The following is a 27,009-nucleotide window of genomic DNA, read 5'->3' as shown; positions in this document are numbered from 1 at the left end:
AAGACTAGTATACTCCTCTTTCCTGGGAAACATGCATCTCCTTTGTTTCCAATATTAATTCTTCAACTACTTGTATTTGATGTTTTATCACTGCAGGCCTTTGAGGGGAAAAGACAATCAATGGTACAGAGGGTATTATAAATACCAGAAATGTCCTTATGTTAGATTTCTCAGTTTTAGAAGAATTGTATAGTTTGTTTGCATAATGTGAATAGAACTATGCTTAAATCTTAAATTGTGTTAAGATGTGAGCTAAAGATAATCAGACAAAAAATTAATTATATGTACCTCGATCATGGCTTTATAATGGCCACAGATCTGGTTTATGGAGACTTGAATTTCTGTGCTACACAGTCTGAAACCACTACATTACAGGACAACGTAATAGAAGGTAATTTGAGGTCCTGGGATAGGAAATCAAGTACCAAGTCATATAACTTGTTACTAATCAGAGTGAAAATAGTTACACTCTTCCTTTAGTTCTCTTCTATTAAGAATATGGAGGAAATCACTTTTAGAATCCAGTCCGGAATCTAAGATTAGAGGAACTTTGTCAGCTCCTCAGGATATCCTTTCTAGGGAAAGAGCTAGTGGAAGACCCTTTCTTCCTCATCTCCTGTGGTCTTTCTTTTAAGAGAGCCCAGGTTTTACTTAGGAATTGATTCCCATACTCAGATTCTTTGGGTTTAGCTTGGTAAAGTCCTTTTCTGCCCTCTTTCACAGAATTCTGTTCTCACTGGAGGGTAGAGAGTGTATGTCATTAATCACTAGAGGACACTAGCCCATGGCAGGCCATAAAGTTACCTTAGTTATTTAAGAATAACCTGAGTGGTTTACTCAGACTGTTTGCAAATGTTTGGACATTATTCAAGGACTGTCCCAGACTAGCCAATTAGCTTTGTTTTTCACTGCTCTTCTCAGATTCCCCTTTGGACCATCCAATCACATTGAGAAGACTAGGGTTCCTGAAATTGCAACAGTACTGACTTTCCAGCCATGTGACATAGCTTTTCAGACACCGAGTTAAATTTCAACCCAGACATCTCTCTTCAAGTCAGGTCACCTACAGGCCAATCAAAACCAAGGTCATGTGTTGAACTAATATAAGGAGTGTCGTTGGTTGCAATAACTATAATGTTATTCACTGTTGAAATACTATACCATGGTTAATCATAAGTTGCAGCTGTTGTGTCCTTTTATTTATGAGTCCTTAAGAGGACACAGCAAGGGCTTTTGTTAGAAAGGAGCCTTCCTCTTTCATTGTGAAAAGGTGTTCATGCTGACTTGCAGAAGCTTTAGAATATATTGACCCAACAGCAGATTTTCCCATTTCAAATTTAAATTGCAATTCTTATGTTTCAGCTAATAATAGTAGAAACACTAAGTCAGTCTTTTCCTGCCAGTTCCTTTTAGTTGGCCCCAAACTAGACTAGTTCTTAAACATCAGCAAGGAAAAATTTATGTATTGGCTATTTGAAAACAGATTTTGCTAAACAATTTTTAGGTAGTCTGTTTGGAACTGTGTTTCTTTGGAAGGTAGTGTAAACAGATCAGAGATCACCAGTCTGTCTTTTCTTGCCAGTCTGTCTTTTCTCCCCCTACTTCTACGTATAGGACTTTAAATGTCATTCTCTTCCAGTTTTACTTTTACATTCTGTCTTACTTTGTGAGAATTCATCTTGTGAATACCTTTTGTTTAAAAAGGGTGTCTTATCTAGGAATTTGACAGGGATCATTTTATGAATGGACTTTGGAATATGAATATATGAATACCATTCACTTGTGTGAATGCTATTCACTTATACGAATGGATTTTAAATCTGAGAATTTAGAGATGCCTTTAGATTTGTTGACTTTGTCATCTTCCTAAATTACATGTATAGCATGGAAGTTGCTACTAAAACTTGTACCAGAGGCACCAAAGTTTTTCTTTGAGGTGCTCCACATGTTACCAGAATTTAAAAACACTTTTACTCTTTTCTTGATGAGCCACTGTGTGTGTCTCTGTTCCAGTCCCACGGTTTTCATGTAGAATCCTGAATCTAGTTACATACTTTTACAACTTGAATTGTGCTTGGAGTATTATTTCTTTTATTTCTTTTGTAATAGTGTTTCTTTCAAGAAAAGATTCAAATGCTACTTCCATCATTTCCCTACTTTCTTCTTGGCTATAAATGCCCTTGTCCTGCTTTGACCTAGTACTGGTTAAAACACTTGGTTATTCTACTTTGTGTTTCAGTTTGGTTTTGTAGATGTTTTTTCATATTCTGTGAGAAGCAAACTTATTGAGGCCCAGATTTGCATCTTTAAGCAGCATCCAGATGATTAACTAGATACAATGTTGCTAGAGTCTTTTTTTGTTCAAAGAAATTTGGTTTCTCAGAATTATACTGATGTTGAACTGATAATAAAACATTTGTCAAATTCAAAAAATTATTTAACTGATACTCTTTTTAAAATTTTATTCTTTTGCTAGAGGGTGAAAGGCAGAGAGCAGGAGAGAGAGAGAGAGGAGAGAGAGAGAGAGAAAGAGAGAGAGAGAAAGAGAGAGAGGCCTTCATCACTGTTCCACTGTTCACAAAGCTTTGACCCTATATATGGGAGCTGGGGACTTGAACATGGATCCTCAAGCATGGTAATATGTATACTGTATTTGGATGAGCCATCACCCAGCAATACCACCCGTGGTATTGTTCTCAAGATGAGTGCCTCAAGTTTTTGTCACAGGTGTGTGGCATATTGATTTTATTTTTTCCAAGACATTAAAAAATTAAGATAGATAATTAGCCAGAATAAGAGGTGATTTCTACCTCCAGTCTGTTTTGACCAAGTCAGGTTGAGACAAGAGTGCTGGGGAATGAGATTTTCTGAATACACATGTTTGTTCAGGTCTCATTCAAGCTTCTTAACCTTAGAACTCCTCTCCACTTGTACCTACCTTTTCAATACTGTCTTTTGTGTGGGATGATGTTAGAGAAGAGAGGATCATACTCACTGGACCAGCAATAGTCTGTCTTGGTGTAATCACAAACACTGGACAATTTATTACCAGGAACTCAAGGGGAAATGGCATGGGACATTAAAACAGACAAACAAGCTAAGAGGGCTGGGCTGGTGGGACCAAAGGAACAGAGTAGCTGGATTTATTTAAAGAATTAAACGTATGACTTACACTTTCCCCCTTTGCAGCACAGATAAAAATCTTTGCTCAAGGAGCATTTCAACATCACAGCTGTGAGTACAACTTACAATGGAAAATGCTTTTCATTTTGGAAAGAAACAGTTTGCTATTTAGTTGTGGAAGGCTAGAACGACCGAAGACAGAACTTGCGTGTTAGACCAACAGAGTTCGATGAAGGGAGCAGAGTGTAGTTTAACAACCTCTAAATCAGGAAATCTCCATTTTATTATTACTGTTAGCCCAGTAAAGAAATATTAAGTGTCAACTGTGTTCAGGACTGCTAAGTATCATGGACAGTACAGTAAAATTAGAAGACTCGGTGTCTGCCTTTGTGGGAGTGGAAATTAAATAAACAGCTCATATGCACCAGGATCAACAAAGATAGTGTTAGGCAGGATGTCATCAAAATGCCACATGGTTGACTATAAACCAGAAAGCAAGAATGGATTACTATGGCCGCTGGTGTTCAGTGGCTTTAGATTTCTTGGCTATTTTCCATGACTCATTTATTTTCTTATAAATCGAGGATTATGCCTGCCCTCTACCAAGTACCCAGAAATAATCTTGGTGATGTTGAGACTATGAAATAGAACTTCGACTCTCTTGTAAATCTGTAAGCCTAGAGAGAGTGAGATTTGACAGTGGGGTAGGAGAGGATGTTTGAAGCTTTATGAGTACTCTGAAGCAAAAGGTGTAAGGAAATTTTACAGTGTGATAATAACTAAAGATATTTTGCTTTTGGTTTTATAACTTCTGACTGGTTTAATAAGCAGCCATTTATAAGAAAAATCTACCCTGAGTTGATTTTTCTCTTCCTGGATTCTAAGAAATATGGAAGATTTCATTTTTCTGTGAAGCTGACTACTTTTAAGTTTTTGCTTTACTCCATTCATTGACTCAGTCTGCACATATTTATTGCACATGTAGTATGTGTGGGGTCTGGGAATAGAAAGCTGTTGAAGATATGGGCCCAGTCTCTAAAAAGAACTCATGAGAAGAGTGAAGAAACCAAGGAGCAATTGTATTTTTATGTTCTAAATGGTTTGGATAGATTTTTTTTAAATTTTTTATTTAAGAAAGGATTAATGAACAAAAACATAAGGTAGGAGGGGTACAACTCCACACAATTCCCACCACCCAATCTCCATAACCCACCCCCTCCCATGATAGCTTTCCCATTCTCTAGCCCTCTGGGAGCATGGACCCAGGGTCGTTGAGGGTTGCAGAAGGTAGAAGGTCTGGCTTCTGTAATTGCTTCCCCGCTGAACATGGGCGTTGACTGGTTGGTTCATACTCCCAGTCTGCCTCTCTCTTTCCCTAGTAAGGTGTGTCTCTGGGGGAGCTGAGCTCCAGGACACATTGGTGGGGTCTTCAATCCAGGGAAGCCTAGCCAGCATCCTGGTGGCATCTGGAACCTGGTGATTGAAAAGAGAGTTAACATACGAAGCCAAACAATTTGTTGAGCAATCATGGATCCCAAGCTTGGAATAGTGGAGAGGAAGTGTTAGGGAGGTACTCACTGCAAACTCTAGTGTACTTCTGCTTTCAGGTATATATTTTGCAGTAGTTTATGGATACGTGTGCACATAAGCTCTCTCTCACAGAAACTGGTGTATATCTAGGTTATGGGGTATAGATTTTTTTTATAAGTAAAGTTGAAGAAAGCTATAGCGACGTTTACTATGTCATCTTCCTGTACTCATTTGTTTATTCACCATTCACTCAAGTTTGAAGTCATAAGCACTAGAAAATGGAGTCATTCTTGACATCTCCCTCTTATTTGCCTTTAAAATGCGGTCACCAAGTCCTCTTGAACGTCTGTCTCCAGGCTTGTATTGAATCTACCCACTTTCAACATATTTGCCATCTTAACGACTCCATTTCACCTCCTAACTGGTTTTCCAGTTTTTAATCTTGTTTCTAGCTAGTGACTTTCAAACTTTCTTTTTTAGTATAGTGACCCATCATAAAAAATACATGCAAAGGCCTGTATGAGGCAGTAGCTCTGTGCTTAAGTGCTTGTTTCACATATATGAGACCCCCATGCATGATCCCTATTAAGTGCATACACACAACACACACACACACAACAATCATAATACTGTAGTACTCACTGATGTGTGTATGTGTGCTGTGTATCTATAACTAGATCTGAAATGGAAGGTTTATACAAATAAAACTCATGTTTATGATACAATGTGATATTAATAATATCCTTTTTCATTTTTTTTCATGTTCAGTATGTGAACTAACTACATTTTATGACCTACTAATAGACTAAAATAAAATGTCCATATCCATGTCACCACAACTGCTTCAGTATTGGTTTCATATCATTTCACCGCTTAACATCTTTCATGGCCTTCTGGTTGTACTTAGGATTCAACCTACAGGTAGTGTGACCTACAGGTTCTATGTGGTGCTTTCTCTCTGCTTTCTGTTCACTCTTCATCTCTCAGTGTCTTTCTTCTCTGCTGAATAGTCTTCTTTCTCACAATCTTACCCAGTCAATACCTTTTTTTCCCCAAACTCTGTAAAGACCAACCTCATAAGAATATCAGGTTGCCTTTGCAATCACTTGTTCTTCTTTTCTACTTTTTTATTTGTTTAATATAACTATGTGCTTCTTTTCTTTTTTTTTTTTTTTTTAACCAGAGCACTGCTCAGCTCTGGCTTATGGTGGTGCAGGGGATTGAACCTGGGACTTGAGAGGGCCTCAGGCACAAGAGTCTGTTTGCATAACCATTGTGCTATCTACCCCTGCCCTATGTGCTTCTTTTCATATATATATATATATGTATATATATATGGAAATGTCTTAATTCTTTCTGTATTTTTACTTAGTTATAGAGAGACAGAAAGAAAATGAGAGTAAAGGGGCATAGATAGGGAGAGAAAAAAAATGACACTTCAGCACTGCTTCACTGCATTTGAAGCTTCTCTTTACAGGTGGGAATGGAGGCTTGAATGTGTGTTTCTTGTTATAACTTGATTTTGATGACTCCCACTAGATTGTAAATTCCATAGCAGGTAAAACTAGGGTATTCAGGTTTTAAAAAATATTTTATTGGGGGCCAGGCAGTATAGCGCAGGGGGTTAGGTATGCATGGTGTGAAGCGCAAGGACTGGCGTAAGGATCCCAGTTCAAGCCCCTGGCTCCCCACCTGCAGGGGGGGGGGGTCACTTTACAAGTGGTGAAGCAGGTCTGCAGGTGTCTTTCTCTCCCCCTCTCTGTCTTCCCCTCCCCTCTAGATTTCTCTCTATCCTATACAACAACAATACCAATAATAACAACAAGGGCAACAAAAATGGGAGAAAAACAGCCTTCAGGAGCAGTGGATTGGTAGTGCAGGCACCAAGCCCCAGCAATAACTTGGAGGCGGTTTTTTTTTTCTTTTTTTTTTTTCTTATTTTAATGATAGAGACTTAGAAAAGGAAGGGAAAGAGAGAGAGAAAGAGACCAGAGCACCTCTCAGCTCTGACTTACAGTGGTGCTAGGAATTGAACCTGGAGCCTTGGAGCCTCAAGCATGTAGATCTTTTCCATAACCATTATACTGTCTGCTGTCTCCTTGGCCCAAGACTAGGTCTGTATTGATAACGCCTAGCACAGTACTAGCACAAGTAGTAAGTGCCACACTGAGTTTGTCTCAAGCTGTGATCTTGCCCCATGAGTATATGTGTGGGTAAGATATAGATGCTGTTTTCAAAGAGTTCTGTTCTTTTTTTTTTGGTATGATTTACTCATAATGCAAACTCAGGGAAATGTAGTGTTGTTGAATGACTGTGGCCAAATTTCTTGCCTTATGTAGAAGGATTTAAATAAATGACATGTGCCTTTTATTTTTATTGTTATTTCTGTTTCATCATACAGTCCTCAGGTGCAGAATTACAAAGTCTGAAAAACAAAAATCCATCAAGGCACTGAAGCCAGTCTCCCACTTTAGGCTAGGATACTCAGCCACATTATCTGAAGTGCTCACTAGACTTTGAACCCTTACAGTGTTTGAAAAACAACTACTAGATAAACAATTTAGTGCCTCTTTGGTACGTTTGGATGGCTAAATTTTAATTGCTATCTTTGCTTTGTTGAGTTCTTATTTTGCCCATTTGTCTGCCCCTCTGCAGTTATGGAGATAAGTTTGTTCTTTCTCCAGCTATTTGCAGATAACTGAGCTACCCAAGAAATTATTTTTTCCTAGTTGAAACAGTCCTAGTTTCTCCAGTTACTCTTTAGGTGACACGATGTCCATAACCACACACACACACACACACACACACACACACACACACACCCCTATTCTTCCTGTGACTCTTGTGACAGGCTCCACTTGCTTGCATGTGCCTATGCGTGTGCGTGTATTCTTTAAAACTTGGCACCCAGACTGGATGCCACACTTCAGCTGTGTCTGGACCAGTATGAGGCACATGGGAACTATTTCTGCCTCTACTCTGAACACTATGCATCTAGTAATCTGACCTTATTTTACTGGATATTTCAGCAGGTAAGGCACGCCGCTGGCCCATATAATGTTCACAGTTAACTAACCCCCCTTAGAGCTTTCTCACATGCACTCCTGTTCAGCTTGATCATGCTGTCCTGAACTCAGACATTGCAATCGTTTTCTTTTTTGTATCCATGTGCTAGTTTTGTTTGTTTGTTTTACATTCATTTCCATTCAGTCTTCTCTTATTAACTTCAGGTCAACCTTCTAGTCAGGTGTGTGTGTGTGTGTGTGTGTGTGTGTGTGTGTGTGTGTGTGTGTGTGTGTGTGAAGTTTACAGGCTTGTCAGAAGGGAAAAAAAAGGAAAACTTAAACTCCAGTGAATATCACAAACACTTATTTGCTCTAAGTTCAGGAAATGAAAAGTTATGCTGGTTTTAAGTTTCTCAGCCCTCCTCCCTCCTCCCTCTTCTCTCCTTCCCTCACCCCCCAACCCCCACTTCCACCACCCTGCCACCCCATCACCCTTCTGTGTTTTGGTCTGAGGCCCAGTGGAGGATGTCTGCAGCTAGACTCCCTTTAAGGAGGACTCTGCTCTCATCCTACCACCATTCAGTATAACTAGAGTCTGTCTTGGCCAAGCCTAAGGAACAGCTTTTAACTTTGCTGAGAAAGCCATTGCAGCTTGATGATATGAAGCATGCCAACTACTTGCACTATAGCATTGTCAGGCAAGTTTAGCCCATTGTTTCCCAGAGGAAACACAAAGCAGGTTCCTCCCCTTCCCTCTCATTTACCTCCCCCCCCCATCCCCCATCCCTTCCCAATTTCTTTTGTCCCTACAATCCTGCTCTGGAAAATATCTGAAGGCCACAGAAGTGGGAGTACCCTTTGATGTTTATATTGGCTGGCTCCTTTTCCTTTTTAACTTCTTATTTTTTTTTCTTTTTTAATAATCAGAGTAGTTGAAAATGTGGAGAATTAACCGCATGACAGCAGCAGAGGAATTCATTAGAGAAACTGAGATGAATTCTGCTCAGATTTCAGGCGCTCAGGCAGGAGTCACAAAGGAATCTTCTAGTTGTTTTTAATCATTTCTCTTGCAGCACCTTCCTTGTCCGAGAAACCAATCTCAGTGTCCTGCATGAGAGAGCTTGAGAACACAGCCCATCTAGATGGAGGCTTTGATTTGGGGATTGATGCAGAGATATTAACTACTTCCTCTGACCTCTCTTTGACAAGATAGAACTTGTTCAGATTAGAGAAGGCAGTGGACAGCACAGCGTCATTACTTTTATTTAAGGTCTCAACCATTGGACTTTTAAAATTGTTTTTAAAAAAGAATGCATAAAACTTTAAACAATTCCCAAATAGACATCCCCCCCAAAAAATTGCCAAGGGGCAATTTAGTTTAAGCCTCAGAGGTCCAAGGCAGTTTTTGAGGTAGCTTTGCCTATGGCTTAGTTAATTTATGCTTAAAAATCTACTTGAGGGGAGTCGGGCTGTAGCACAGCGGGTTAAGCGCAGGTGGCGCAAAGCACAAAGACTGGCATAAGGATCCCGGTTCGAGCCCCGGCTCCCCACCTGCAGGGGAGTTGCTTCACAGGCGGTGAAGCAGGTCTGCAGGTGTCTATCTTTCTCTCCTCCTCTCTGTCTTCCCCTCCTCTCTCCATTTCTCTCTGTCCTATCCAACAATGACAACAACAATAATAACTACAACAATAAAACAACAAGGGCAACAAAGGGAATAAATAAATAAATATTAAAAAAAGAAATATGAAAAAAAAATCTACTTGAAAGAGCTTGGTAAATTAAAACAGTGCTTTCCCCTAAAAATGCACAGACAGCAGTTGGATCTACCAGAATCTACGGCAGTATGAAGATTTCACTCTGACAGCCCAAATTATTTCTGACTGCTTTGCTTAGATATTGGATATTTACTGTTATTTCAATTTTTCATGAGTCTATTAGGAAGTTTCACACTGAAGCAAGGTTAAAGAAAAACCTTTTATCAAGAACTTTCATGCACTTTAGAAGTTTCTGTTCATATGTAAGTTATTGATCTTATAAATATGTCTTTTCTATATGTTTATTACATCAGATCTACAAAGCCCCTTCTTAGAAAAGTCTTAGCATAGTTCCAGTAAGTGTACCTACCTGAGAGCAATAGAAAGGGTAGATCTAGAATGTGAGTGATATTTTTGGTAAGAGAATTCAATAACTCAAGGTTCTTGTGGGCATAATTACTTTTAAAACTATTTGTTTTTTGACTCTAAGTTGTCTCCTAAGTCAATGTGAGCATGCTTTCATCAAACACTTAGTAACTCTCAAAGACAGGCTCAGGATCACAAAACTTTTCTCAGGAAACATTTTTCTCATGGCTTCTGTGAGGGTACAGACTCCAGAATGTACTCCCAGGCTTAGAATCAAACTACTGTGGACAAAATCATTTCTTAATGTCATGTGTCTTCTACCTGCCAAATGCAAACACACATGCTTGCCAAACAAAGGAAAACACAACTTTTTTGTCTTTGTGTGTGTGTGTGTGTGTGTGTGTGTGTGTGTGCGTATGTGTATGTCAGTCGTAACTAGAAAGGGATGATAATCATGGTCTCCAGAGGTTATTGGGAAGGCTTTGAAGAAGAAGGGAGACTTGAACATGGCATTGAAGAATACATGGCTTGGGTTCATTCAAAAACCAGGCTGAGAATTTCTGATACAGAGATACTTTAGATATGCTGCCTGCTTCTTATTGTGAATTATGTGAAAGAGTCATGAAAGCAATATAAGAAAGGGATTAAAAACATAGAAGTGAAAATTCCCATAGGGTGTTTTATACACAGTAAGAAGATGCGATTCAATTCAATTTTTTAATTATGTTTTTTTCCAAAGGAAATCATTAAGGAGAATACAGAGGACAAAAATACAAATCTTTTTATTTATGATATTGATAAAAATTAAAAAATTAGGAGAAATTGACCCCAAAGAACTGAGACTTAAGTAAGATTACAAGTATATATGGAATGCTCTATAGTTAAGATTGTGTTGTGGGAGGCTGGGCAGTAGTGCAGCGGGTTAAGTGCACGTGGCACAAAGCACAAGGACTGGAGTAAGGATCACAGTTCAAGCCCCCAGCTCCCCACCTGCAGGGGGGGAGTCACTTCACAAGCAGTGAATCAGGTCTGCAGGTGTCTATCTTTCTTTTCCCCTCTCTGTCTTTACCTTCTCTCTCGATTTCTCTCTGTCCTATCCAACAATAACAGTAAAGGCAACAACAAGGGCAACAAAATTGGGGGGAAAAATGTGTTGTTCTCAAATGAAAAAGTACTCTAAAATGTAGTTTATTAAACAGAATATACAGTATGATCACAATATTGTGAAATTTATTCTGAGGAGGCACTCAGGGAGGATATACAAGATGTTAGCAGTATTATATATTGGGTAGTCAGAAAAGTCATGACATGTTTTTACTTATTTAGTTATTAATATTATTATTTACCAGAGCACTGCTCAGTTCTGGCTTTTGGTGGTGTGGGGGATTGAACCTGAGACTTTGGAGCATCAGGCATGAGAGTCTCTAAATGCATCACAACTTTTCTAATATATATATATTAGAAGATATATATATATATATATATTCTGAAACTGAGTTATTTCGATTTCCTTCTTTAAGCTCTTCAAATTCTGTCATTTTTTTCTGTACCATGACAACACTGTTTTGCAATTAGAATTTTAAAATAGAGACTGAGAAGTTATACATTTGCATTTATTTATTCATTTCACATAGGCATTATAAAATCACATGAATTTTTGAATAGATGTGTGACAGAATGAAGACAATATTGCTGGGACAAATAAGTGCAAGGTATTTTAGAGTAGAGGGAGCCTAGATGAGTGATGAGTATGCAAATTGAAGCTATGCTTTAATTCAAAGTACTAGACATTTGACTAGGGTGGTAATAGAAATTCAAAAGAAGGGACAGAGGAGCCTGGAGGTGGTACAGTGGTGGAACACAGGGATTACAAGTGTGAGTTCCCAAGTTTGATCCCTGGTATCATTTATGACAGTGTAATGCACTAGATTTCTTTTTTTTTTAATTGTATTTATTTATTTATTCCCCTTTTGTTGCCCTTGTTGTTTTATTGTTGTAGTTATTATAGATGTCATTGTTGTTGGATAGGACAGAGAGAAATGGAGAGAGGAGGGGAAGACAGAGAAGAGGAGAGAAAGACAGACACCTGCAGACCCGCTTCAACGCCTGTGAAGCGACTCCCCTGCAGGTGGGGAGCCGGGGGCTCCAACCTGGATCCTTTTGCCGGTCCTTGAGTTTGGCGCCACCTGCGCTTAACCCGCTGCGCTACCGCCCGACTCCCTTTTTTTTTAAAGTTTTTTTTTAATATTTATTTTATTTATTTATTCCCTTTTGTTGCCCTTGTTGTTTTTTTTATTGTTGTAGTTATTATTGTTGTTGTCGTTGTTGGATAGGACAGAGAGAAATGGAGAGAGGAGGGGAAGACAGAGAGGAGGAGAGAAAGATAGACACCTGCAGACCTGCTTCACCGCCTGTGAAGCGACTCCCCTGCAGGTGGGGAGCTGGGGTTCGAACCGGGATCCTTATGCCGGTCCTTGTGCTTTGCACCACCTGCGCTTAACCCGCTGTGCTACAGCCCGACTCCCTTCTTTTTCTTTTTTAAATTTTTTATTTATAAAAAGGAAACATTGACTAAACCATAGGATAAAAAGGGTACAACTCCATACAAATCCCATCACCAGAACTCTGTTTCCCATGCCCTCCCTTGATAGCTTTCCTATTCTTTAACCCTCTGGGAGTATGGACCCAGGGTCATTATAGGGTGAAGAAGATTGAAGGTCTGGCTTCTGTAATTGTTTCCCTGCTGAACATGGGCATTGACAGGTCGGTCCATACTCCTAGCCTGTCTCTCTCTTTCCCTAGTGGGGAAGGGCTCTAGGGAATCGGAGCTCCAGGACACATTGGTGGGGTTGTCTGTCCAAGGAAGTCTAATCACTAGATAGGACTTTAGAAATAACAAGAGCTGGAGATACTCAATGTGTAGAGCATAGGCTTTACTGTACAAGAAGTCCTGGATTTGATCTCTGCTCTAATATGGGAGCACCATGGACAACACCAAAGAAGGCTCTATGGGTAATGGAAAGGTGCCTTGGTACCTTACCCTCTCTTCTCTTTCTGTTTCTCCTTCTCTCCTTTCTGCTCTCTCTCTTATTTTACCATCCCTTTCTACTTAACACACACGCACACACATGACAAAAAAGTTGTATTTTCCTTGCTTTGGCAAGTATGTGCGTTTGCATTTGGCAGGTAGAAGACACATGACATAAAAAATTATTTTGCCCACAGCAGTTTGATTCTTCCCAGGTATATAGAATGAAAAAAAAAAAAGAGTTTGAGGAAGACTGCCAAGTGATATCACACTTGTATGAGGTCTTCTGTTTATATACCAGCACTGTATTAAAAGGAAAAAAAAAAGTCAAGCATTATAAAAGATGAATAGACAACAAATAGTAAAGTGACTGAGAGGAAGGTGAGAGAGAAAGAGATTTTCAGGACAAGTACAATATTTCAGTCCTTCTTGGGAGACTAAAGTTAATTGGAAATGACAACTTGTTTGGAAGCTGGGATAAAAAGTCTCAGTACAGATTCCTTTGGTTGGCTTGTTTTTGTGGGATGGTATGTGTGTGTGTGTGTGTGTGTGTTTGTTTTATCTTTTATTTGGAAGTACAGAAAATTAGCAGGAATAAATTAGTACACTTGAATATCTTTGTCCAAATTCATTTATTGCTAGTATTTTACCACATTTCTGTTCAATATTTCTTTCTTCTTTCTTTCTCTATTTTTATCTTTGTGTCTATTTATCTATCCATCCCACGATATTTGGACATATGGATTCTCTTCTTTTCAGTGGTTAGAACTCAACTGAATTATTTCAAATAATGCTCAAATTGTCCCAACTGTAGCCAGTATTATTTGTGTCACATCCTAAGTATGTTTTAATTAGTTTTTAGCACTTCTTTGACATAATAAGCTTATCTTGTACTTATCCTTTCCCAGCATTTGAATCTCCCATTCCTCAAAGATTCCCCAGTTTTTTTGTTTGTTTTTTCATAGTAATGGTGTTAGAGACCAAGTTCTGTACATGTGCTCATTACTACTGGAGTGTCTTTGCTTCTTAGCCCCTGTAGTGGACAGAAATAGAAAATATACACACATTTTGGGAATTGGGCGGTAGCACAGCAGGTTAAGTGCAAGTTGCACAAAGCGCAAGGGCCGGCAGAAGGATGCTGGTTTGAGCCTCTGGCTCCCCACCTGTAGGGGAGTTGCTTCACAGGCAGTGAAGCAGGTCTGCAGGTATCTATCTTTCTCTCTCCCTCTCTGTCTTCCCCTCCTCTTTCCATTTCTCTCTGTCCTATCCAACAACAATGACATCAGTAACTACAACAATAAAAAAATAAAGTAAGGGGGCAGGCGGTGGCACACCTGGTTGAGTGCACACATTATAGTATACAAGGACCCAGGTTCAAGCCCCTGGTCCCCACCTGCAAGGGGAAAGCTTCATGAGTGGTGGAGTAGGGCTGCAGGTGTCTCTCTGTCTCTCCCTCTGTCCATCTCCCCCTCCCCCCTCTCAATTTCTGGCTGTCTCTTCCAGTAAATAAATAAAGATTAAAAAAATTAAAAAAAAATAAAAAAATAAAGTAAAAGAGTATGAAAAAATATATACACACATTTTAGAAATTGTGAATTCATTCAGATACCTTCAATCACTGAACTTTTTCTTACTTAGGTCAGTTTTATTTTATTAGTTACTACTATATTTTATTAGTGATTTACAAGATTATAAGATAATAGGGTTATAATTCTACACCATACCCACCAAAGTTCTATATACCCAGCCCCCTTCAGTAGTAACCACCATAGTTCTCCTGAGGCCATAGATATGGATTGACTATATATATTTTCAAGTTTGTGTGCTTTTAATTCTCTCTAGTCCACACATTAGTAAAATCATCCAGTACTTGTCCTTCACTGCCTTATTTACTTCACTAAACATAATTACTGCAAGTTCCATCCACTTTGTCACAAAGAACACGATATAGTTTCTTTAAACTGCAAAGTAGTATTCCATTGAGTATATGTCCCATGACTTGAGTCAGTTTTATATAGTTTGAAGAAGTGACAAACATATTGGAAGATGTATGGGAAATTGAAAATTGGAGCCCACACAAGAGGGTCCAGTTTAGTAATTAAGATTAAGGGACCAGAGTTGGTCAAATCTAAAGATGAGAGTAAAGAAGAGAAAATCTGAGAGAGGATTAAATGACCCACAGGAAATTGAACTACATGAAAAGCAGTTAGGTATGAAAGCATCAAATAGCACTTTGTCTAGGGAAGGAGATCAAAAATAATAATGATGATAATAATAATAATAATAATAATAATAAATGAAGTCATGAGGCCAGGCAGTGGCACACCTGGTTAAGCACCCACATCACGGTGCACAAAGACCCAGGTTCCCACTTGTAGAAGGAAAGCATAGCTGCAGGTCTCTCTCTCTTTCTCTCTTTCTCTTACCTCCCCAATTTCTCTCTGTCTCTATCAATAATAAATAAATAATATTTAAAATAAATAACAATAAATGAAATCCAAAAGGTAGTAGAAGAGCTAGTACTATTCAGAGTCCTGCTGATCAAGATTGACATGATTTTTAGCAATCAAATACTAAAGAGTAATCAGAGCAAATTGAATACCAAGACCAGACTTTTGGATTCCATAGTTGGTTACTAGAGACTTTCAAAACTAGCTTTTAGAATTCGTTTGGGTTGTTAAAGCAGCAATACAGTCCATACTCATTATTGCCTGATTAAATTTTTGAGACATTTACACCTAGTTTTTTTTTTTTTAACCTAGTATGTGTGTTCGCCAAATACTGTTTTGCTTCTAATTACGTGCTAAGCAAGTTATCTCTGTGTATAAAATTCTCTAATCTAAGAGCCATTGTAGACAGTCTATTTTTAGGGAACTCATGTTTTTCTTTAAAAGCTCAGTTAGCATTTGGAATTGATATACAGTATAATATTTAAAAGAAAAACAACATATTTCCTCATCCCCCAAGAGGTTTCTTAAAATAGCATGTAATCTTACCTACAGTGGGAAAATTCTCAAATTTTATAAATTGGGTTGAATCTAACTCAGATTACCTGACCAGAAGAGCCCCCAAGAAAAACAGGGTGTGGTAAAGGTTATAGTAATGGTAATTAAGAAATTTGTGTTGTGCATGCTGGGCCTCCCTCACTAAAAGCATTGACCCAGCCTGTGGCTACTGGCATATTTTCTTACTGCTGAGACATGCTGTCTTTTTAGAAAGGAGTCCAAACCAAATCTTTGCCTACTTTGAAAGCCAAAATATTCTTCTCATTCCTTTCAGCCACAGAACGGGTTGAGCTGTTGCTAATAGGATCCATGCCTTTGTGACCTGTTGATACATCAACCTGTTTTCTGTGTGGTATATAAGCAATGAAAGGTTTAATTTTAGCTGCTCCCTCCCCACACCCCACCACCACCTTCCCAAGAGTCATGGGGTAGTAACAGTGTTAGAAGCTAGAAAGGATCTTCAAGGTCAACTGCTTTAAGCCCCTCACTTTCTAGATGAAAATAACAGGGCTCAGAGAGGTGAAGTCACGTGTTCATAGTTTTATAGCTATGGGCAAGAACCTGAATTTGGGCCAGTTGACCTCCACACAGATCTGTAACTGGATCATACATTAGAAGATCTCTATTCACTAGCAAAACTTTTTAAGAATAATATACTATTGTCTGATTACTTTGTATCAAAACTGCATGAGAAGTTGTACTGTGATAAGATTGTATGTTTAGCAGCAGCTTAGTAGTCAGTGCCTACAAGAGAACCCTATGGGGCAATCTGAAAGTTAGCTCTTTTCCGAATTGAATAGAGTCTGTGGAAATATTTGATAAGCTTGTTTTGAGGTGAAGTTGTTTTTTTGAGTTATTGAAGACATTATCTGGGTTGTAATACTTTGTGGATCTTTTTCATAAAACTTACCTAGTTTAGACTGATGGACCAGGGAAGTTGATTTTTTTTTTTTTCCCTACTAATGTTTCTCTGGGACTTGGTATCCATATGGCTCTACTGTTCTTGGTGGTCTTTTTTTAAAATTCTTTTTTAAAAAATATTTTTTAATATTTATTTATTTTCCCTTTTGTCGCCCTTGTTGTTTTATTGTTGTAGTTATTGTTGTTACTGATGTTGTTGTAGTTGGATAGGAGAGAGAAATGGAGAGACCAGGGGAAGACAGAGAGGGGGAGAGAAAGACAGACACCTGCAGACCTGCTTCATTGCCTGTGAAGCGACTCCCCTGCAGGTGGGGAGCCGGAGGCTCAAACCAGGATCCTTATGCCGGTCCTTGTGCTTTGCGCCACGGGCTCTTAACCCGCTGCGCTACCGCCCGACTCCCCTTGACCTTTTGTTTTCTTTTTTTTTTTTTAATTTCTGAGAGAGAGAGAGAGAGAGAGAGAGAGACAGAGAGAAAGAGGTCACCAGCAGCACCGACCCAGTGCTTGTGGAGCTTTGCCCTTACAGTTGGGGACCTTGAGCATGGTAAAGTGCTCACTCTAACATGCCAACCAGATTAATTTCCTCACCCTCCACAAATCAAGATTTGAAGATGTTAGACTCAAAACAGTATTTCTTTCTCTTCTGATAGAAAAAAAAAGTTCTACTCTGTTACTCTGTTGCTCTTGTGTTTAACACTTTGGGACATATGGAGCCTGTTTCCACCTCATCTGATTTCAGTCAGCAATATTTACAAAGCACTGTGGGAGCCAAGCACCTTCCTGAGCACTATTTGAGAACTTCTCATCCTCCTTCCTAACTTCAGGGCAGTAACAGAGCATACTACCTATGTCTGGCCACCTCTGATTTCCAGTGCAGAAGAACATCTCTGGCTCCCAGGGCCTCAAACAATCACAGCTTCATTGATACTCCCTCAGGGAAAGTTTTCCCTTCCACAAAGATTCCCTTCAAGGAGGTGAGGTTTCTCAATAGAGCTTAAAAAAAAAAAGTCAGAATTCTTACCTCATTTTTCTTCAACATTTTCAAAAGCCAATGCAATGACAAGGGGAGACTAGCAAAAAAAAAAAAAAAAAGTAAAAGTTCCCTTTAAATCTACTTTGGAGAAGATGATTTAAAAATACTTTATATACAGCTCTTTGGATACACAAAACAAGGAATTACTTCTAGAATTTTTAGTTTGTTTTTTTGACTGTAACCTTGGTTGTATCCTCCTCCTTTTTCATTCTCATCTCCCCTCCTCTTCCTCTTCTTCATCTTTTTCTTTCTTCTTTTCACCTTTCTCTCTCTCTCTCCTTCCCTCCCTCCCTTTCTCTCTCTTTCTGAACCTGGGACTTTGAAGCCTGAGGCATCAGGATCTCTTGGCAAAACCATTACACTATCTCTCCTGCCCCCTTCTTCTTTCTAATCATTTTAAATGAATATTGCAGGAAGCTGCTTGACAGACTGTAATATACCTCTGGGAAATGGAGCATAGGATATTTCTTTTATTGGCACTGAAATGTTATCAGGCTATATTAATCCAAGTATATTATACTCTAGGAATATCTTTAGAATATTTCTATACGGGAGTCGGGTTGTAGCTCAACGGGTTAAGTGCAGGTGGCGCAAATCACAAGGACTGGCATAAGGATCCCAGTTCGAGCCCCCGGCTCCCCACCTGCAGGGGAGTCGCTTCACAGGTGGGGAAGCAGGTCTGCAGGTGTCTTTCTCTACCCCTTTCTGTCTCCCCCTCCCCTCTCCATTTCTCTCTGTCCTATCCAACAATGACGACATCAATAACTACAACAATAAAACAACAAGGGCAACAAAAGGGAATAAATAAATAAATATTTTTTAAAAGATTAAAAAAAAGGATATTTCTATACTTAGAAAAATCGAGAAAGCTAACAATGGAGTCACAATTTTACGTGCTGTGCCTGTAGTAAATAAAAATGTTCAGGGTTTGTGTTTGTACTAAATATACCAGAGTCAAAGACATAGGACCTTAAAAAAACACTCTTGTCCATGTGTGCCTGATTTTGAAGATGTTGTGGATGACAGCACAGCGCTGTGCATGTGTCCATGAATCACTGCAGAAAGTGGGCTTGCTTGTTTAGATGATTAGGCCTTGGGTTGGCTAAGGATACTGGAGTGATCAGTGCTGTGTGTCTTGGCTGCCTTCAACAAGTCTGGGTGGGCTGTGGAGCAGCAGTAGTTGCTGTAGTACATGGGAAAACAAAAAAATGAGCATAAGGCAGTGTCCTTACCTGTAACACATGAACAATTCTCCACCTCACAGGATCTGTGTGAGGCTTACACAAGAAAATGCTTGGGAAAGTGCCTTGTAATCTCTATAGCACTTTGCAAGAGTAAAAATGTGTGTTTATTATCACTGCCAGGATGACTTATTCATGAGTTATTCCCCCAATGTTCATGATAAAGTCATCAGTAGAGAGTAGACAGGTTACGCTACAAAACAGAAACTTCCCATTTGAGTCACGGAGTCAAATGAAGGGCACTGTATGGTGTGTTCCACCTAAAGTGTTCATTTCATTTTCATATTCCATTCTTCACCAGCAAAATAGTTTCACTTCAGTTCCAGGCACTTTCACTTTCCTGTTCTCAAGCTTCCATTTACTGTCAGTGGCGTTCCCACACTTAACTGTGCATTGTCTTGCTCGATCATTGAGAACTCTGTTTATCTGACTAATGCAGTGTGGTCAGAATGAGGGCATTGCTTATGGTGCATTTCCCAGGTACGAAGGTCTAGAATCAACAAATGGCTTGGCCCAGAACATTCTTTGTGACCCCCTCCCCCCACCGCCTTCCTACTGAGAATGTGGTGACTTTGGTATCATTGCTTATAAGATTATTTCTACTTTCAGTTCAAGGACCTGACTGTGCACAGGGACATTTCCATATGCTGGAGTCCTTACTAGCATCTGGTTTTCTGCTTCACTTTAGAGGTAAAAGTGTGCTAACAAGTCAGTGAACCTTGAACCTCTCATGACTGACTCTTGGAGTCCAAGATGTTCTGGCTTGATTTTGGGAATCACAATCTACAAAAGATACACAGCATGTATCTTTTTGTTATGTCAGCATCACTCTCCTAAGCCCTAGAAATTATTTAGCCCAGAAGAAAATGCCAAGCAGCTAGGACCATACTATCATCTAGCTAGTATAAAGCCTCAAAGTATCCAAGGGGAACAAGGATGAGATATGCCCCTTGGGGCCTCAAGATATAGAACTGAAGTCACAGGACAGAAGCTGACAAATTTATTCTAACAGAATAACAAATTTATTCTACCCAAAGATGGTGAGAAATGCCCCATGAGTCTGAATTTCCATTATTGGAGGTGTTGATGAGTAAACTGGAAATCCAGTGAAGCCATATTATAGAAAGAATTTATACTGGACTACTAACTTAAAAAAAAAAAACTGCATTGAAAAATCTAACCTTGAAGCTATTTCATGCATTTTATAATAGCCAAGAGCTGTATAAAATACAAATTACTAATTCTTTAATTTTCTTCCACTCTCTCAGATCTTTTACCTTTCTGTATTCTCTTTCCATATTAAAGCCAGTATTTGGAAAAGGTAGAATGAAGTTAGCAAAAACAGAGAAAGAGCACTTCAAATTCTGTTCTTGTGTTACTTTAATTGAAATGAATGTGGTAGAGATGTCTTTAGAGGGAAAAGAAAAGTAAGAGAGACACCGTGAGAGTTCCTGGTGGCTTTAAGTGAGTCAAAGAACAGAGAATAAGATATAGAGGCTTCTTTTTTATTTTTTATTATCTATTTATTTATTTATTTATTTAATAGACACAGCTAGAAATCAAAAGGGAAGGGGATGATACAGAGGAAGAGAGACAGAGAGACACCAGCAACATCTACTTCACCACTCATGAAGCATTCCTTCTGCAGGTGGGAACCAGGGGCTTGAACCTGGGTCCCTGAGCACTGTAACATGCTCGCTCAACTAGGTGCACCACCAACTGGCCCCCAAGATATAGAGATTTCTTAAGAACTTGGCTGGAAGAAAGCATGTGTGTATGTATGTCTATAGTATATGTTTACATATAGCATTCTCCCCACTTCCCATATCTATATGTGAAGATGGTGAAGGTTGCTTTCTCTATACACAAGACCACTGTAAATATAAGTAAAATGCAAGTGTGTCAGATGTGGAACTGGTGAGAATCAGAAGCACTCTAATATAATCAGATTGTGCCCCTCAATGTAGGGGGCCAGGTCAGGAGAGAGATGGTGGGAAACCTCTTAAAACAGCATTCTGAGACAGATCTCATAGTACGTCTGTCATTCATCTATCAGAGAACAAATCCTCAGTGGCACAGCTTCCAGAGGCAAAACCTGCATGTCCTATGTGCCATGATGATGTGTGCTGCCGAAACAGCTTTCAGTGTACTACATGCTGAAGCTCACAAGATCTCTGAGGGTATCTGCAGTAAAGGGCATCATTGTCTCCGACCTTCTCCCAGTCTAGATTAGGGAATGAGAAAATGTCTCAAATCCATAAGACAAATAATTACATAATTGGGCGAAGGATCCAAATTCATGGGAAAATTTGCCAAAATTTGCTGTATAAATATGGCCCTAATAAACGTGTTCAGAGTTCCATTTCTTGAATGGTTCCATTCCATTCTTTGAATGGTTCCAAGGTACCTTGCCCTAGAGTGTTTTCATTTCCCTCCCCTCCTTCAGACCCTTGTGTGGGGCTGGACTGTCACTACAGAGTCAGCCTCCCATACCTCAGGTTACTAACTATAGGAAAGGAACATTAATAGTCTTCACAGTTTCAGTTTTACCCTCTTTTTTTTTTTTTTTTGGAAATTCAATTTAACATTTAAGTACTATTGCAAATTCTTCTTCAAAAATTTTTTAAATTATCTTTATTTATTGGAAATTCAATTTAACATTTAAGTACTATTGCAAATTCTTCTTCAAATTTTTTTAAAATCATCTTTATTTATTGGAAATTCAATTTAACATTTAAGTACTATTGCAAATTCTTCTTCAAAAAGTTTTTTAATTATCTTTATTTATTGGGTAGAGACAGCCAGAAATCGAGAGGGTAGGAGGAGATAGAGAAGGAGAGAGAAGATCCCTGCAGTACTACTTCACCACTTGCAAAGCTTCCCCCCCGTAGGTGGGTACAGGGGGCTCAAGCCCAGGTTCTTGCACATTGTGACATATGCATTTAACTAGATTCACCACCACCTGGCCCTGCAAACTCTTCTTATTTTGGTACCTTGTGATTGCAATTTACCCTTGAAGAGGTAAATACTATTTTTAGTATCCAGTCAGGCCGTTAAGACGGGCGTGTGTGGTGTGTGTGTGTGTGTGTGTGTGTGTGTGTGTGTGTGTGATAGAAACATAGCTGTTTTAAATCAATGAGTTGACATTCTAGTTCACTGCACCAGTTTATTGTAAACTTGGCCAGGTAGTGGCACCATGTCTCAGTCTAGTCAACTGTGGGTTAAGTTTTTGGAGCTGGACCTCCAACTGTGTCATTTATGTCATGGTAAGAGTGCCATTTAGTACACCACAGGAGAGCATATAGCACTTGAATAGAAATTTGGGCTCTTAGAATCTGTTCGACTTGAGTTTTGGATGCTAGAGCAGCCACTTACAAACTATGACCTTAGCCTATGTCCTTCCTGTAAAAAGAAGATAGATTATCATAACACCAAACTCAAAGGGTTATTTTGAGAAGTAGATAGTCCAAATAAAATATGTAGTTCAAAGCCCTTCATATAGCTACAATCACCACCACCAAGGCAAATGACATCTTGGGCTGATTCCTAGGAATATGAATGAACTCACTAACATCAATATGAACTGACTAACATCACAGCATTCCTATTTTTAAATATTTTATCAAATTGGTTATGGGAAATGTCCTAGAGTGGATCTTTTTTATTTGATAGAGATGTTTATGATATTCTTGTTATCCAGTTGGGGTTAATTATGTAAATTCATAGTTGTCTGAACACATGTAACCAAGTGGTTTTGAGCTGATGGGTGGATAGATGTCCATCTGGAAGTCAATCATCATGGTAAGCCTCAGGAATCTCTTTGCTGATGTGATTCTTCCCAGTTTTTTTCATTTAAAACTTTTAATGAAAACACAAAGAAGTCCTTGTATAATCATACTGGTGACTCAAATTTGGCAGAGATGGCTAACATGTTCAACTTTAACCCAGACAGTTTTTCAGTGCTCTGTGTAGGTTCATAGAATTGGTTTACAAATAACAACCAGAGGTAACATTTATTGAACTCTTTCTATATGCCATGTAGAGTGCTAAATATGCTGTGTAGACTGCCTCATTTAGTCCTCACCATAGCCTTCTGAAACCTCTATTAATATTACATTTGGTTAAGTAGTAGGCACATAAATTTTATGTTATTTGATCAGATTCCACAGTTAAAAAGAGCTTAGCACTGCTGGACCAGGGCCCAGTAGTTGAACAGCAAAGCGTGTACTCTTAACCTTTAATGATCTGCTACTTGAGCTTCTGAGTCAGCAATTGACAGGAGTCAAGGTGAAGCCTTCCACACAGGTCAGCAAAAATATTATGATAATCTTAAAAGGATAATATTATGATAATATAAAAGGAAAGTGGAATCTTGATTTGATGATATCTAGCAAAGTTTTGGGGATATCTGGTGATGGGAAACTCACTGTGAGGCAGCATTCTCATGTACTTGCTTAAAAAAAAAATATATATATATATATAGGGAGTCGGGTGGTGGCGCAGTGGGTTAAGCTCACGTGGCGCAAAGCGCAGGGACCGGCGTAAGGATCCCGGTTCGAGCCCCCGGCTCCCCACCTGCAGGGGAGTCGCTTCACGGGTGGTGAAGCAGGTCTGCAGGTGTCTATCTTTCTCTCCCCTCTCTCTCTGTCTTCCCCTCCTCTCTCCATTTCTCTCTGTCCTATCCAACAACAAAGCAACATCAACAATGGAAATGGTAACTGCAACGAGGCTGCAACAACTAGGGCAACAAAAAGGGGGAAAAATGGCCTCCAGGAACGGTGGATTCATGGTGCAGGCACCGAGCCCAGCAATAACCCTGGAGGAAAAAAAAAAAAAAAAATATATATATATATATATATATATATATATGAACAGTGACAATCTATTCTGAATGAAAACGAAGGCAAAACAATTTCTTGATCCTTGGAAAGGATTTCAAAACAAGTCCAGACTATAACTCAAGCAGGGGAGTCCTCATGGAAGCTTTAGGACAGGGGAATTGTGTTACTCCTGGTACATGGAAGCCTTAGGACAGGGGAATTGTATTGCTCCTGGTAATTGTCAACCATAATTCCAGGGGACAACCAGGCAAGTGAGATACTCCATTTCCTAAAATATTCAGCTTCTATATGGAATTGTGTGAAAGACTCAACTTGCACTGGAGATGGGTGTGGTGAGGGGAGGCTATACATGACGTCTAAAGTCTCCCTTCCACTGTCCCTAAGATTCTCAGTGATCACTTAAGGTAAACATTCAGTGAATACTGGGTGATCTCACTCATAGGTGCAACTTAAGAAACAGGAACAGAAAATGGGAAAACACAAAGTAAAACTTGCATGAAAGCAGGGAACTCTGGCAAAGGAGGGGAAGGGAGAAGACTGGAGGGAGAGAGGGCAGGGGCTTTAGAGTCCTGGTGCAGGATGGTATAAGTGGACCTAAGTTGGGGATGAGAATGTTTTGCAGACATCTATTATGAAGAGATGAGAAATTAGATTCATATGTCAACAACAACTATATTGTAATCCGTTAAACATCCCCCCTATTAAAGTTAAAAAGAAAATCATTGGCAGAAAACAATTCCAACTTAAGCAAGTCAGTGGTTTAAGGGTTGCATCTGTTTGAACAATGAAAGATAATCAGTGTTCTGAGGTTAAAGTTTGGTCATGTTCTAGAGGTGGCTTTACTCCAACTGTTTGTTCCTCAGTGTTTTGAATTAAAGGGAGTGATGCTCTGCAAGTTTATGTATATGGCACTTCACAGAAATTAAGAGGCCAATTCCTGCCCTCTGCTATCCACATGCTTACAAATCTAGTTTGTGTCCTTGCCCCAGGACTCAGTTTGTGCTTTGGTAACAGCTTCCCAGTTTTTGTGGGCATTCTGTGAAACCATCTTCCCCTTTGTTTCAATTTTGTTATCATTTCATTTTATACTATGAATTATATGAACCCTTGGGGATTTCAGTTATATTAGTGGGGGGGATGCTTAGAGTTCTGAGAACATCAAGAACATTTTGTTTTCCTTGGTTAGATATTTAGGACTTTTAGGATTTGATTATAATTTTCCAAAAATATCAAGTTCAGTCATCCTGTCACCTCAAATAACAGAGAGAACATGTTCACTTCTCTTCTGAGTTTCATCATAAAAACTCCAGATTCTCATATGGTCTTGTTCATTTCACAAAAAACATTTCACAAAAAACAGAGCTGGCAGTCAGCTGAGGTCAAGAACAAACACCTCATCACAGACCCCTGCAAGCGTCAACCCGGCTTTGACCTAGCACGTTATGATTGGGCCCTCCTCAATCGCTATCGAACAGGCCATGGCCGGTTTGCCACTATGTTCCATCGCTGGGGAGCCAGAGACGACCCGAACTGCCCCTGCGGCTACAGACAGACTATGACCCACATAGTCAACGACTGCCACCTCTCCAGATTCAAAGGAGGTCTCGAAACTTTACATCAGGCTCAACCTGATGCTGTTGACTGGCTACGGAAGAAGGGCAAATGCTAGAAGAAGAAGAAGAATTTCACAAAATGCTATTTTATGTATGATAATTACCTTGAATAACCTTGTTTGTAAGGCAGAACAGAGAAGATCAATACAATAGTCCTATTTCAGACACAGATCAGAAAACTCAGTAGTGGTGCTAGCAATTCTAACATGTATTTAGTGTATAAACTCTGTGCTAAGAACTTGCAATAATTTCATTTAATCCTTGTAATAATAATTTATGAATTAGATATTACCTTCACTTTTGAGATGAGGAATTTATAGTTATATGATAGTAAGTAAATGAACAGAAATCAATTCTGGGGTATTTTGATTCTGAAATTCATATTCTTGATTATTACCATCAGAGAGTTGACAGATTTGTCCAGGTCACCTGGTTACCCAGTGGTCAAGACATAACCAGAATCTATACCTTTTGATGGTTTAACACTTTGTTGTATGAGAAAGAGGGGGAAAAAAAAAGCCTGAGAGGCCAAGGAACTCTCTGAAATTTATAATGGTCTTTTTTATTTGAATGAGTGCTTAGGATTAAACCCAGGGCCTTGGGCCTGGAAGGCATGAACCTATCACTGACTCACCTCCCTAGCCTCATATATTTTCTACTATATAGTACCACTCATTCACCAATTTATTTTTATTTTTTCCTGTTATTTTTTTTATTAGTGATTTAGTAATGATCAACAAGATTGTAAGATAACAGGAGTACAGTTCCACACAGTTCCTATCACCAGAGTCCCATGTTCCATTCCTTCTGTTGAAAACTTCCCTATTATTTTTCCTTCTGGGTGTATGGACCAAATTCTTTATGGGGTGCAGAAGGTGGAAGGTCTGGCTTCTGTAATTGCTTCTCCACTGGATGTGGACTTTGGCAGATGGATCCATACCCCCAGCCTATTTCTGTCTTTCCCTAGTGGGGCAGGACTCTGGAGAGATGAGGTTCCAGGACACTTTGGTGAGGTCATCTGCCCAGAGAAGTCAGGATGGCTTCATGGTAGCATCTGCAACTTGGTGACTGAAAGATGGTAAGATATAAAGCAGAACAAAATGTTTCCTAAACAGGAACCCAAAAGTAGGAATAGAGCAGATGAAATTAGGGATCTTTGTGTGGGAAGAAGCTGGGAAGTTTATTTGAGGTGTGTTCCAAGCGAGGCCTGGTATTTTAGAGGAAGCTGAAGTATCTGTGTGTCTGAGTTCTTCTGGACTTCTTCGCATTTACAGTTACCTCAGGACATGTGGTGATTCCATACTTAAAGTGGTTGGCTTATTCTGCCTCCCATGGTACAAATTTTCTCATAAAAATAAGGTCATTTACACTGACTTGGATTTTGAGAGTAAAATTAATTTATTCTGTATTAGAGTAAGAATGCATCTGAACTCAGAATAAAAAGGCTTGCAACTGAATAAGTGGTTTTAAAAATGTTGAAGGACCGTGTGAGATCTTTGAAGGGATTTCGTTTGAGCTTTGTTTACCAATATTGGGAAATACCCTTCTT

At 39.2% G+C, this 27,009-nt stretch overlaps 1 protein-coding gene and 1 long non-coding RNA gene across 11 annotated transcripts in view; one reads left to right on the top strand and one right to left on the bottom strand.

Moving 5' to 3' along the window:
* The window catches only part of RAD51B (RAD51 paralog B), a 975,550-nt gene that overhangs the window by 374,602 nt on the left and 573,939 nt on the right, over positions 1-27,009 (top strand). The window lies entirely within an intron of this gene.
* Positions 25,965-27,009, bottom strand: part of LOC132533421 (uncharacterized) — a 28,699-nt gene continuing 27,654 nt past the window's right edge. The window contains exon 3 of the long non-coding RNA XR_009545294.1: positions 25,965-26,528. This is a non-coding gene — a long non-coding RNA (uncharacterized LOC132533421). The remainder of the gene's footprint in view (positions 26,529-27,009) is intronic.

Source organism: Erinaceus europaeus, chromosome 16 (genome assembly GCF_950295315.1).
Source record: "Erinaceus europaeus chromosome 16, mEriEur2.1, whole genome shotgun sequence".
In the NCBI taxonomy this organism is placed as follows: domain Eukaryota; kingdom Metazoa; phylum Chordata; class Mammalia; order Eulipotyphla; family Erinaceidae; genus Erinaceus; species Erinaceus europaeus.
This window is presented reverse-complemented; position numbering and strand designations above follow the sequence as displayed.